Consider the following 15,170-nt stretch of genomic DNA (forward strand, 5'->3'; position numbering starts at 1 on the left):
AGATGAAGGAGATCAGCTCGTGCCATTGGTGTAGACGATGGAATGTATACAGTACAAAGAGAGAATGTGTATCCGGAAAGGGAAAGACGGATGGCGACAGCTTGGAAGGAAGTGTTTAAATGGATTGGGTGATAATGGAGAGTTTCATGGAGAACAATCATGAGTCCCATGTGCTGGAGTGCCTTCAGCAGAGGGAAGATCATATCGGATGGACTGAAAATGAGGGAGAACAAAGCAGTCATGGGGACGCAGCTTTGTTTCCTGAAGACAGAAGATGACCGGCGAATAGGATCGCAAGAGGATCGACAATTCATCCCGATTGGCTCGAATACCGCGGATATTCCAGTGGATAATGGACATAGGGTGAACAGAAAATGGAGGAATGTGACCAAGGTCGCTGCCAACTCAACGACTGCTCAGAGCTTGCGACCGATAGCATGGAATGGCATTCAGCCGAAGGCAGAAGATCCTGATCCATAGGTTGGTCAGGAGCAGCTCCTGCCACAAGCGATCGGCCGGTTGATCGGCCGCTAGCAGTGCGCCTCGGCGACACAGAAGACGACCGAGGGCGATATCCGCCAGGTGGTGCTGTAGATGGGACACGCCTTGGCGGAGAAGGAGATGAACTGGGTTTCTTTGTAGCCTTCTTGGAAGTATGATGTTTAGATGAAGGAGGAACCGATGGTTGGGAAGTTGCGGTACGTAAAAACTCGCCACGAGTATGCTCTTTTTTCGAAGTCTTGGTGTCTGACTTTTGGGCTCGAGATTTAGCAGAACCTGACGAAGAGTGAGCCAGAGAGTGGGCAGGCGAAAGTGGTGAGGTTGAACGGGCGATCTTTGCGCTGGCTGATCTGACGACCGTGGTACTAAAGGTGAGGTCGCAAGAGAAGCAAGGACAGTGCTGTATTTTCCTGTCTGAGGCACGGTGGGCTGTCGACTGGCGAATAATTTTCGAGCATCAAAGGTCGACACCTTTTCCTTCACTCTAATTTCCTGGATGAGCTTTTCGTCCTTAAAAATGGGGCAATCTCGAGAGGAAGCAGCGTGGTCACCCATACAGTTGATGCAGCGAGGGGATGGAGGTGGACAAGCACCCTCATGGGCATCCTTGCCACACATAACACATTTGGCGAGATTGGAACAGGACTGGCTGGTGTGATTGAACCGCTGACACCGACAGCAACGCGTAGGGTTTGGGACGTAAGGGCGAATGGAAATTATCTCATAGCCTGCTTTGATTTTCGATGGGAGTTGAACTGTGTCAAATGTCAAGAAGACAGTGCTGGTTGGAATGATGTTCGTGTCAACCCTTTTCATAAACCTATGAACAGCCGTTACGCCCTGATCAGACAGGTAGTGCTGAATTTCTTCATCAGACAATCCATCGAGGGAGCGTATGTGAACGACTCCACGCGAGGAATTTAAAGTACGGTGCAGTTCCACCCGGACAGGGAAGGTGTGTAGTAGTGAGGTACGCAGCAATTTTTGTGCCTGGAGGGCACTGACTGTTTCTAACAACAGGGTGCCATTCCGTAATCGGGAACAAGACTTTACAGGACCTGCAATTGCGTCGACACCTTTCTGAATAATGAAAGGGTTGACCGTGGAGAAGTCGTGACCTTCGTCAGACCGAGAAACAACAGGGAACTGTGGCAACGATGGAAGAACTGTCTGTGGCTGAGACTCAGTGAACTTACGCTTGTGAGCAGACATAGTGGAAGGTGAGGAAACCATTGCGGAAGAATCCCCCATGATTACCGGCGTCTCCGATGGCGCGCTCCTCCCTTGTGGGGGCCCTCTCTGAGGGCACACCCGCCTTAGGTGATTGTTCACACCTGAGGTCACACCTCCCGACAAACGGACGGAGGGACCAATCGGCACTTTCGGAAGGTATCAGCTCGGGTAATCACCCCTCCCTGGGCCTGGCCGTTACCAGGGGGTATGTACGTGTCCTACCTGTCTACCCGGGGCGGGGAATTACGCGTTACCCCCGTCACCGGCTACGCATGGAAGTGCGTCGGTCGGCCTTCAGACACGCACAGGGAGGAAAAAAGAGAAAGGGAAAGGAAAGAAGAGGGGTCTCAAACGCCGCAGCGGAGAAAAGTGCAAAGAGAAGAGGGAAGGAAAAGCGAAGGACAGAGGAAGGACAAAGACTTGCTAGTATAGAAAGCAAGGAATTTGTAACAGTTTCGAGCGTCCTTCTCCAGACGTAGGCACAAACCATACTCCCAGAGGGGGAGGAAGGGAAGGAAAGAGCCAGAGGTGAGGGGTGGGGGGAAGATGGGGGACAGGGAAGGATGCGGAAAGGGAGGGTATGCAGCCTGAAAAGGAAGGAGGACCACATTAGCTCGGGGTCCCGTGCTCGCTACGCTCGTATCCACAAAAGAGTTGTGGACCCCCTGGGGGGATTACAAAATCTGAGGGGGGGGGGGGTGCGATGGGGAGGTTCCCTTGTTAGTAGTATGTGCAACAAAACTTTCAGCCTTTCCTAAAACTTCAGGAAAGAGTTCAGGGAACTCTTTCAGTAACTGAGCTACACTCTTTGGCATTGAGTGCAGTCATTGACAACACATTGTCCTGAATTTGAAAACAAAACAAAACAAATCAAATGCATCAAGGCGAAATACATTCTCATAATCGCGTGATTGTAGCACAGTGAAAGTCACAGTTCGCGTATGCGAGTGATACACGGCAGGCAAAGTACATTTTCCGAGAAAGAGAATGTCTTGTCCATTCTGAGCCATCAGTTGCGTGCTAGTTTTAGACAGGCGTAGGGAGCCTAACAGTTCGTGTGTGTTCAAATGGCTCTGAGCACTATGGGACTTAACATCTGAAGTCATCAGTCCCCTAGAACTTAGAACTACTTAAACCTAACTAACCGAAAGACATCACACACATCCATGCCCGAGGCAGGATTCGAACCTGCGACCGTAGCAGTCGCCCGTTTCCAGACTGAAGCGCCTAGAACCGCTCGACCACTGCGGCTCATCTATGTTACACAATTCAGCAATGTAACAGAGACACCCGTGTCCAACTAAAATTTCACACATTTTCCACCAATATGCAAATAAACAAAGAGTTTGTTGAACTGGCGTAGCTTTGAAGAAACTGTTTCCTGGCTAGTTTTTATGAATACACTTTGAATACACTGCATTGATCACATCGGCCTTGTGACGAGATTTTTGTGAGTGAGCAGAATTCTTGTTTGTTCCGTTGCAAACATGCGGATTTACGTAACCTTGCTTGCCACAAGCCTAACACTGTGCTTGCCTGGATGGGAGATTTTGGCGTTTGTGCCGTGAATAGCACCGAGCGCACGACCTAATTCTGTTCACCTGTGTAGGGAAGTGTTTAGGTGGGGTGGCTCAGGTGGGCTGTTGCTATCTAATGGGCAGGTCGTAAGCAAGGGATGACAAATTGGTGGCTGCTCAAATTTATCGGCTGCTGCTGCTGTTGCTGCACCTCAATCACTCATCTACAGATTTTACAAAGTGCTGAAATGATGGATCTGACTGTTTCACAACTTGTTCTCTAATCCTGATTTAAGTTACGTTGTACATGATCGCATCACGCAGCATTTCATCCCAATATAAAGCACGACATGTACATCTGATTTTGCATTTCCTCGTCACACCGTGTAAATCTGTTACCCACTCGCGATGAGTTTGTTCTGACCTTTTCTTGCAATTAAAGAATTGGTACCTAGCTGTCACCACATTCACTTGTTGGTCATAATAGCTAGTTAGGGAATCTTCAAACTGATCATAGGAAAGTTCACTCGGAGTGGCGTTAGGGAATCAATTCTGTATGAGGCGAAAGACTGATCTTCCTATCATGGGCAAAAACTAATGTAGGTTCACAGCACCTGGTACATTATGAACGTGGGCTCCGTCTGTCCCCGGTAGCTGAGCATGTTCGGTCAGAGAGCTGGTTGGCCTCTGTAATAAAAAACTACGTGGAAGGATCAACAAACGAACATGAACGGATGTCATGTGACGTCCGCAACAACCAAACAACGAAAAAAAAAAAAAAAAAAAAAAAAAAGCGGTCACCGCGACAGAATGCCAGAATGTCAATACTAAGGGCCCGGGTTAGATTTCCGGGAGGGTCGGCGATTTTCTCCGCTCAGGGACTGGGTGTTGTCTTGTCCCAATCGTCATCATTTCATCCCCATTGCCCGCAAGTCGCCGAAATGGCGTCAAATGGAGACTTGCACCCGGCGAACGGTCTACCCGACGGGAAGCCATAGTCACACGACATTTATTTTGCGGGGCTTCATATTATTGCTACCACTGGAGCCAGTCCTCGAATTTTTTGTTAGACTGGTGTAAAGGTGGAATGACCGTCGGAGCCACAATTGTTGCCTGTTGCTCTGTACTGGCGGCCTGATTGGTGAGCAGCTGCTGTACCATGTTTAGCAGCGTGGCGACCTGCTGTGTCTGCATTGTATCTGTCGGTTGCAGCTGTGGCACCTGAGCAGGGGGTGGGAGGGGTGGGTTGTTCATACTGCAATAGACAAATGCAATAAACAAACAATGTAAACAAGGAAAAGAAGCACACAAGCAAAGAAAATTTCTGCAACGCCCACCTGAAAACACTGACTAGCAAAGACACTATAAATACTGCAAAGAAAAGACCAGGTTAGAATTAAAGCACAAGCAAAACACCAAAGCCCACAACAAAAGAAAATTCATGGTAGCCAGGCTCTGGGATCTTCTTACGCCTCGTCGCCAATGGTTAAATCAAGCTTAGTCGTGAAATATGCCAGCGGCCTTGTCGCAGTGGTAACACCGGATCCCGACAGATCAACGACGTTAACCGCTGTCGGGCTGGGCTAACACTTGAATGGGTGCACTCAGTCCTTGTGAGGCAAAGTGAGGAGCAGTACTTGATGGAGACGTAGTGGCTCTGGTCTCGTAAACTGACATACGGCGGAGCGGTGTGCTGACCACATGCCCCTCCGTATGCGCATCCAGCGACGCCTGTGAGCTGAGGACGACACGGCGGCCGGTCGATACCGTTGTGTCTTCGTGGCGTGTTCGGGCGGAATTTAGTTCGTTTTAGTCGTCAAACACTGTGTGTCGAGGAAACCTGCTTTCTTGGATCTCCAGACAACATTCAAACAAATCATATTAATGAGTTCTATTACAAAAAGAAAAGATCACAATACAAACTTTGTCAATTACACAGATGTGTCGCAAGCAAAGGGCGGCGTGCAAAATAAGAAATGTTCTTAAGTATAAACAATTCCCAAGTCCGTGTTATATAGATCCTACAAACAAAGTAACTAGTGTCGATGCAGCAATAGAACTCGCTAATTTTGTAGCTACTCTCCAACTGGGCCGCGACCTGTCGGGCACGACGCTTATGTCCTTTTCCCATAGGGACCGCTGCTGTCGCATTGTCGTCCTGGAGAGGGGTCAGTCAGCGTGCTATTAGCTGACCTCTTCTCACAGCCATCTCTTCTCTGTCGTTCCCGACTGGCTCTCCGGCGCTTGACTATACGCCGCAACAGAAGAGATCTCCATCGCCTCGTGCTTTTACTGATTTATGGCTAGCCCTACAGGATTCATAGTGCCAGTTTCCTCCGGAAATACTTCAGACATAAGTCGAGTCCATGTCACGTCGTGTTGCGGTATTTCTGCGCGCCCGCTTGGACCCTACACGATATTTGCCAGGTGAACCAGTTTCTTTGGCTCTTCGGTGTATATAACTTATGTTTTTCTCGTACTAATTTGACAAACACTATATCACCATGAGACGGCACTTGCATGATAAATTTCTTATCCTAATATTAGTGGCATGGCTTTTAACTCCTAACCATTAATAGACTTCGTAATTATGTTCATCGTTTCTAGCTTCGTTTCGTAACGTTACCTGCAGTGCCTAAGTGGTGTGAACGACTACAGAATAGGTCTATCAGTACATCAAGTTGGAGATCTCCGTCGCCATTTTACACATTGCGGTAGTCATCAAGGCATGGAATCGCTTGTGTGCAACAGCGTCCCCCGAGAAACGATTCACGTGACCTGAATACATGTGAGGTCTTCTAACAGTTGCTCACTGTCGATGCAATGTTAGCTTTGCTTCTGTCCAGCGTTTCTTGTCGCGTGCATTTAACCGTGATCTTCCTTTGTGGTCACTATCCCCCAGTGCAACAGTATTCAGTTATGGCTTTTCTTTCTGGGATATCTTTTGTAAAAAAAAAAATGTACAAACATAGCTGTCGATAACCACTCTTCCATCGTCGCACCCGTAAATACTACATCAACAAATGCATCTACATAGATACTTCGTAATCCACCATACAGTGCGTGGCGGGAGATACCTTGTTCCACTACTATTTTCCTTTCCTGTTCTACTAGCAGACAGAGTGGGCGAAAAACGACAGTCTACATGTCTCTGTACGATCAGTCATTTCTCTTACCTTCGTGACCCTTACGTGAAATATATGTTGGCGACAGAAGAATCGTTCTACAGTCAGCTTCAAATGTCGCTTCTCTAAACTTTCTCGATATTATTCCTTGAAAGAAAGAACGCCATCTTCCCTCCAGCGATTCCCATTTGAGCCCAAGAATCATTCTCCTAACACACTATGTGATCTAAAGTATCCAGACACATGGCTGAAAATGACTTACAAGTTCGTGGCGTCCTCCATGGGTAATGCTGGAATCCAATATTGTGTTGGCCCACCCTTAGCCTTGATGAGAGCTTCCACTCTCGCAGGCATACGTTCAATCAAGTGCTGGAAGATTTCGTGGGGAATGGCAGCCCATTTTGACAGAGTGCTGCACTGAGGAGAGGTATCGATGTTTGGTCGGTGAGGCATGGCACGAAGTAGGCGTTCCAAAACATCCCAAAGGTGTTCTCTAGGAATCAGGTCAGGACTCTGTGCAGGCCAGTCCATTATAAGGATGGTTCAAATGGTTCGAATGGTTCGAATGGCTCTGAGCACTACGGGACTTAATATCTGAGGTCATTAGTCCCCTAGAACTTGGAACTGCTTAAACCTAACTAACCTAAGGGCATCAAACATCCATTCCCGAGGCAGGATTTGAACCTGCGACCGTAGCGGTCGTGCGGTTCCGGATTGAAGCGCCTAGAACCGCTCGGCCACAGCGGCCGGCTACAGGGATGTTAGTGTCGTGTAACCACTCCGCCACATGCCGAGCATTATGAACAGGTGCTCCATCGTTTTGAAAGATGCAATCGCTATACCCCAAGTGCTCTTCAACAGTGGGAAACAAGAAGGTGCTGAAAACATCAATGTAGGACTCTGCAGTGATTCTGCCACGCAAAACCAAAAGGGGTGCAAGCAAGGTGTGGGTGATTCGTCACTCCACACAACGTTTTTCCGCTGTTCAATCGTCCATTGTTTACGCTCTTTACACCAAGCGAGCCGTCGTTTGGCATTTACTGGCGTGATGTGTGACTTATGAGCAGCCGCTCGACCAGGAAATCCAAGTATTCTCACCTCCCGCCTAACAGTCATAGTACTTGCAGTGGATCCTGATGCAGTTTGGAATTCCTGTGTGATGATCTGGATAGATGTCTGCGTATTACACATTACGACCCTCTTCAACTGTCAGCGGTCTATGTCTGTCAATAAATGAGGTCAGCCTGTACGCTTTTGTGTTGTACGTGTCCCTTCACGTTTTCACTTCACTATCACATCGGGAATAGTGGACCAAGGGATTTTTAGGAGTGTAGAAATCTCGTGTACAGACGCATGACACAAGAGAAACCCGATCACCAGACCACGCTCGAAGTCCGTCAGTTCCGCTGAGCGCCCCATTTGTAACACCATATCTCTCATACTCTACTGATTTATTTTGCTTTTGTTTTATTTAATGTTACGTCGTTGAGCTTCTGTAAATGTTTATTGATTGAATTTACAACACGAAACTGTATACTCCTTCCTTTGTAAGAACTTTGATGTCATGGTTTGATTCTATGCAATGTAGTGTATCTGTCATTTAAATTGTTTGTCCTATTTGGAGGGAACAAAACGTACTATATATAATTGTAATTTCTGTGTGAATAATTTTTTGTAGAAATGTCGATATGTGCAAATGTTCTGGTTTATTGAAAATGTTTGTTTGCTGTTATGTAAACTGCTAACCTTCACTTTGGATTTTTAGTTAGTTTGTATGTAAAAGGTGTAGTGGTTCCCCTCCGGAACGGAACAGTGTAGCGCGCGCAAATTGTGGCTGGCCTAGGTAGAAAAGGTGGAACCAAGAGTCAGTCGGGGACGAGCTACCAAACTGTGCACTGCCTAAGTAAAGGTTGCATATTGTGGTGGTTCCGAGAGAGGCTTTTTCTGCTACTTTCCAATGCCTCGTATGGATGGATAAATAGCTGGAACGATTCTAGAATTGGTATTCATCATCGCCACCAAGAAGGGCCAGAGTCCAGCAATTCTGTCTGCAAATCCGCCTACCAACATACAGTTGCCACCACATTGCGCAATCACTGTAAAGGAGTGCTATAATAATGTACAGTGAAGGATCAGCTTATTGGGCGATTTAGTGTGCACAAATATAAGGTAACTTATAACAATTTATGTACCTACCTTAATTTTTTCCCTATTACAATAGCTCTGAGGCTCCTCTCCATTTGAACTATGATTACCGAGTGTCCTAGTTTGTGTAAAAAATGAAAGCCTAAAAAAATTAAATGATGTTTGATCTTTGGTAATAAGAGAGTATTCAGGTTTACTGTGGATTTCATGAAATTATGGGAGGTAGTAAATGTAGTTTTGTGAAAGCCTCCCAGTGATGGAAATACACTCCTGGAAATGGAAAAAAGAACACATTGACACCGGTGTGTCAGACCCACCATACTTGCTCCGGACACTGCGAGAGGGCTGTACAAGCAATGATCACACGCACGGCACAGCGGACACACCAGGAACCGCGGTGTTGGCCGTCGAATGGCGCTAGCTGCGCAGCATTTGTGCACCGCCGCCGTCAGTGTCAGCCAGTTTGCCGTGGCATACAGAGCTCCATCGCAGTCTTTAATACTGGTAGCATGCCGCGACAGCGTGGACGTGAACCGTATGTGCAGTTGACGGACTTTGAGCGAGGGCGTATAGTGGGCACGCGGGAGGCCGGGTGGACGTACCGCCGAATTGCTCAACACGTGGAGCGTGAGGTCTCCACAGTACATCGATGTTGTCGCCAGTGGTCGGCGGAAGGTGCACGTGCCCGTCGACCTGGGACCGGACCGCAGCGACGCACGGATGCACGCCAAGACCGTAGGATCCTACGCAGTGCCGTAGGGGACCGCACCGCGACTTCCCAGCAATTTAGGGACACTGTTGCTCCTGGGGTATCGGCGAGGACCATTCGCAACCGTCTCCATGAAGCTGGGCTACGGTCCCGCACACCGTTAGGTCGTCTTCCGCTCAAGCCCCAACATCGTGCAGCCCGCCTCCAGTGGTGTCGCGACAGGCGTGAATGGAGGGACGAATGGAGACGTGTCGTCCTCAGCGATGAGAGTCACTTCTGCCTTGGTGCCAATGATGGTCGTATGCGTGTTTGGCGCCGTGCAGGTGAGCGCCACAATCAGGACTGCATACGACCGAGGCACACAGGGCCAACACGTGGCATCATGGTGTGGGGAGCGATCTCCTACACTGGCCGTACACCACTGGTGATCGTCGAGGGGACACTGAATAGTGCACGGTACATCCAAACCGTCATCGAACCCATCGTTCTACCATTCCTAGACCGGCAAGGGAACTTGTTGTTCCAACAGGACAATGCACGTCCGCTTGTATCCCGTGCCACCCAACGTGCTCTAGAAGGTGTAAGTCAACTACCCTGGCCAGCAAGATCTCCGGATCTGTCCCCCATTGAGCATGTTTGGGACTGGATGAAGCGTCGTCTCACGCGGTCTGCACGTCCAGCACGAACACTGGTCCAACTGAGGCGCCAGGCGGAAATGGCATGGCAAGCCGTCCCACAGGACTACATCCAGCATCTGTACGATCGTCTCCATGGGAGAATAGCAGCCTGCATTGCTGCGAAAGGTGGATATACACTGTACTAGTGCCGACATTGTGCATGCTCTGTTGCCTGTGTCTATGTGCGTGTGGTTCTGTCAGTGTGATCATGTGATGCATCTGACCCCAGGAATGTGCCAATAAAGTTTCCCCTTCCTGGGACAATGAATTCACGGTGTTCTTATTTCAATTTTCAGGAGTGTAGTCCAATTTACAGTTTTGTGGAGTTTCAAAGTCACCTATTTAATCATTTATTTGCAAGTAGAAGACATTGGTAATAAAGACAGTTTGCTGTTTCTTTTAAAGATTAGAAGTTCATAAAACTGAGGCTTATAAAGTTTTTCTAAGCAAATGATCAGATTGCTGCCTGTAGTAAATTTTAAAAGGTGAGTCAGTTTCTTGCAATTTTGTCAACATTGTGTTTCACTGTAGTAAAAGTGGAAAACTGCAATAGCAGAAAATTATATGTTCATGATTGCTAAGTGTTTGTCTCTCTTGTGTATTATAAGTGCATATTAATAGTATAACAGGATCCACAGTTTGTCTATTGTACTAATGCTAGGTAACAAATAACGGGAAGACCACTATTAATGAAAACCATAATTTCTTTATTCGAAAGAAAGTGAGAAGCAACCTGTTAGTAGATCCCAATTAGCTTTCATTTTAAATAGTAAAGTATTTAACTGAGAGAGACTTAACCTATGTCCAATTTATGGTCCTGCAGTGAACGTTAATAGTAATGTTATAAAGACCATTCACTTTGAACAATCTCTGAATGTAATAGTGTGTTTCGGTATCTGTTATATTTTCGCAAATAATTTGTGCTGCTCTAGCTGTTAGTTTCAATCTTATCGTACACATATGTATGTGTCAGGGTTCATTGCACTCGCGTGTGGCCAAGTATAGGTTGTGTTTGTCCGTTAAAGTTGCTCACACCTACTTTCTTAAACGAGAACGTTCATCTTTCTCTTGCCTAATTAGGCTGGCGACCGTTTTCCTTATTCTTTAAACAGTATTGCTAGGCAAAAATATTGTTTGTTACTGTTCAAATATTTACGTAATTCTGACTTTCACTTGCGATGTCTTCCTTCAGTCCGACCTGGCGACAATACCAAACGCTCTAGCAGTTCTCAAGAATGAGTCACACTAGTGCCATGCCGGCAGCTGTGGCCGAGCGGTTCTAGGCGCTTCAGTCTGGAACTGCGTGGCCGCTACGGTCGCAGGTTCGAATCCTGCCTCGGGCTTGGATGTGTGTGGCGTCCTTAGGTTAGTTAGGTTTAGGTAGTTCTAAGTTCTAGGGGACTGATGACCGCAGATGTTAAGTCCCATAGTGCTCAGAGCCATTTGAACTAGTGCCATATATGCGCCCTCCTTTACAGACGAACGACACATTCCTAAAATTCTCCCAATAAACTGAAGTCGGCCATTCGCGTTCTTCATGCCATCCTTACACGCTCGCTCCATTTCATATTTCTTTGCAACGTTATGGGTAGGTTTTTAATCGACGTGACTGTCAAGCAGCACACCACTACCGCTGTATTCAAACATTATGGGTTCGTTTCTCCTACTCATCTGTATTCTATTTCTTTAGATTTAGAGCTAGCTGCCATCATCACACCGATCGGAAATTCTGTCTTATCTGGCGTCGACTCACAGTCACTCAACCACGACACGTCCCTGTACACCGCAGCGTCATCAGCAAACAGCTACAGATTGCTGCCCATCCGTTCCGCCAGATCGTTTACGTAGACAGAAAGTGACAGACGTCCTATCACACTTCTCTGGGGCAATCCTGACGATATCCCCGTCTCTGATGAACGCCCGCGGTCAGAGAACTACGTAATGGATTCTGTCACTTTATAAGGCTTCGAGCCACTCACGTCTCTGGGAACGTATTCCGTATACTCGTACTCTTCGTTAACAGTCTGCAGCGGGGCAGCGTGTCGAACGCTTTTCGGAAAGCTAGGAACATCGAATCCACCTGTTGCCCTTCGTCCATTGTTCACAGGATGTCACGTGAGAAGATGGCACGCTGAGTTTCGCAGGAGCGAAGGGCTCTAAAATCCTACTGATTCGTGGACAGAAGCTTTTCCATCTCAAGTAAATTTATTATATTCGAACTTAGAATATGTCAAGAATTCTGCAGAAAACCGATGCTAGAGTAATGATGTGTAATTTTGCGGGTCCGTTCTTTTACCCTTGTCATATACGGGAAACACATACTGTGTTTTCCTTCGCTGGGCGAGAGATTCGCGATAAATGCAGGCTAAGTAAGGAATCATTACCGTAGAGTACTTTGTACAAACGGACTGGATATCCATCCGGACTTGGCAACTTATTTGCTTTCAACTCTTCTAGATACTTTGCCACGCCGCGGATGCGCATTACTACGTACTCCAAGACCGTCAAACAGCGGTATGTTTGTACGATTCTGCTACCTGAACGATATCCTAAATGTGAAATTTTAAACTCGGGTTTTCCTTATGCTATCTTCTACTGCCCCACCAGACTGGTCAACGAGTGACTGGATAGAAGCGTTGGACCCGCTTAGCGAGTTTACTTACCAACAGATTTTTCTCGGTTTCTCGATAAGATCTTTTGCTAAGGTAAGACGGTGGTAGTTGGCTTATGCTTGGAGCATCGATCTTTTTACAGCCGCAAGAATTTCTACAAACTATTGTCCCTCTGTTCTATGCGAGGGTAAATGTTGTCGGTATTTAAATATTTGAACTACTGGGTTAGTTACTTAATTTCTTTGTTCACTTGTAACTAGTTTTAATGCACGACTACGTTCCCTTTAATGATGCTGATCGGTCATAGCGTGTAATTTAAGGACCGATGTCATCAGCACCTCATGCATAATTAAGTTTGGTTTCTTATGTGTTATACATTTCTAAACAGGCGTGAATACAAAACTCCTGCATCACGTCACCAGTAATAAAAGCTTCCGGGTGAGGTCTGTGTAACTCAGGATATTTTTCTGCAGTGACGATCCCTGGGAAAGTTCGCAACAATGCACAGTCGGTGTAAGGGGTGTGTGTCGTTGATTAGCAATACTGCGATTTCAGCAGAGGCTGTAACAGCGGCGTTGCGAAATCGTGCGCTTACTGAAACCGAGAAGAAGCTGTCGATGTTGCTCACTGAAGTGATACAGCTTATCTCACAGCACGAGAGCCGCTCTCTTAAAAACTCTTTTCGGGCTTGGGAGCTTTTCAGGAAGTCTTAGCTCCACCTTTTGGGCCGCGGGACACATCAGTGCTGATAGGTACGACCCAAGAAGCTTGCTGTCAGCCTGTTATTCTTCTTACAACACGAGTTATAAACAGGGTGGTCCATTGATAGTGACCGTGCCAAATATCTCACGAAATGAGCGTCAAATGACAAAACTACAAAGAACGAAACTTTTCTAGCTTGAAGGCGGAAACCAGATGGCGCTATGGTTGGCCCGCTAGATGGCGCTGCCATAGGTCAAACGGATATCAACTGCGTTTTTTTAAAATAGGAACCCCCACTTTTTATTACATATTCGTGTAGTACGTAAAGAAATATGAATGCTTTAGTTGGACAACTTTTTTCGCTTTGTGATAGATGGCGCTGTAGTAGTCACAAACATATGGCTCACAATTTTAGACGAACAGTTGGTAACAGGTAGGTTTTTTAAGTTAAAATACAGAACATAGGTACGTTTGAACATTTTATTTCGGTTGTTCCAATGTGATACATGTACCTTCGTGAACTTATTTCTGACAACGCATGCTGTTACAGCGTGATTACCTGTAAATACCACATTAATGCAATAAATGCTCAAAATGGTGTCCGTCGACCTCAATGCATCTGGCAATACGTGTAACGACATTCCTCTCGACAGCGAGTACTTCGCCTTCCGTAATGTTCGCACATGCATTGACAATGCGCTAACGCATGTTGTCAGGCGTTGTCGGTGGATCACAATAGCAAACATCCTTCAACTTTCCCCACAGAAAGAAATTCCGTTTCCCAATAGTGCATATTATGCCGGTTTACGTTACCGCTGTTGGTGAATGACGCTTCGTCGCTAAATAGAACGCGTGCAAAAAATCTGTCACGTCCCGTAATTCGTAATTTCTCTTGTGCCCAGTGGCAGAGCTGCGCACGACGTTCAAAGTCGTCGCCATGCAATTCCTGGTGCACAGAAATATGGTACGGTTGCAATCGATGTTGATGTAGCATTCTCAACAGCGACGTTTTTGAGATTCCCGATTCTTGAGCAGTTTGTCTGCTACTGATGTGCAGATTAGCCGCGACAGCAGCTAAAACACCTACTTGGGTATCGTCATTTATTGCAGGTCGTGGTTGACGTTTCACATGTGGCTGAACACTTACCGTTTCCCTAAATAACCTAACTATCCGGAGAACGTTCCGGACACTTGGATGATGTCCAGGATACCGAGCAGTAAACATAGCACACGCCCGTTGGGCATTTTGATCAGAATAGCCATACATCAACCCGATATAGACCATTTCCGCAATTGGTAAACGGTCAATTTTAACACGGGTAATGTATCACGAAGCAAATACCGTCCGCAGTGGCGGAATGTTACGTGATATCACGTACGTATACCTTTGTGGCTATTACAGCACCATCTATCACAAAGCGAAAAAAGTGGTCCAACTGAAGCATTCATATTTCTTTACGTACTACACGAATATGTAATAAAAGTTGAGGGTTCCTATTTTAAAAAACGCAGTTGATATCCGTTTGACCTATGGCAGCGCCATCTAGCGGGCCAACCATAGCGCCATCTGGTTTCCCTCTTCAAGCTAGCAAAGTTTCGTTCTGTGTAGTTTTCTCGTTTGACGCTTATTACGTGAGATATTTGGTCCGGTCACGATCAATGGACCACCCTGTATTTGCAGTCGTCACAACGTAGATGCTTCTCTTTGACTATGTGTATAGAAAGTTACTATTGGTAAACTAAAGGTTTGTTTTCGGATGCAGATGAAAGTTCCAGACACCTATTGGTAACTTGATTTCGTATGATAAACTTTTAAGTCAGTTTTGTACATTGCAGCACTTGTTGGTAGCTCGTGACTCAGTTGGAAAACTTCGTTGTTTGAATTTGTGTGACCTGCTTACTAAATTTGTGACTGTATATATGTAATGTATTCGATTATCATCAAATTG

This window comes from Schistocerca americana, unplaced genomic scaffold, assembly GCF_021461395.2.
Source record: "Schistocerca americana isolate TAMUIC-IGC-003095 unplaced genomic scaffold, iqSchAmer2.1 HiC_scaffold_42, whole genome shotgun sequence".
Taxonomy (NCBI): Eukaryota; Metazoa; Arthropoda; class Insecta; order Orthoptera; family Acrididae; genus Schistocerca; species Schistocerca americana.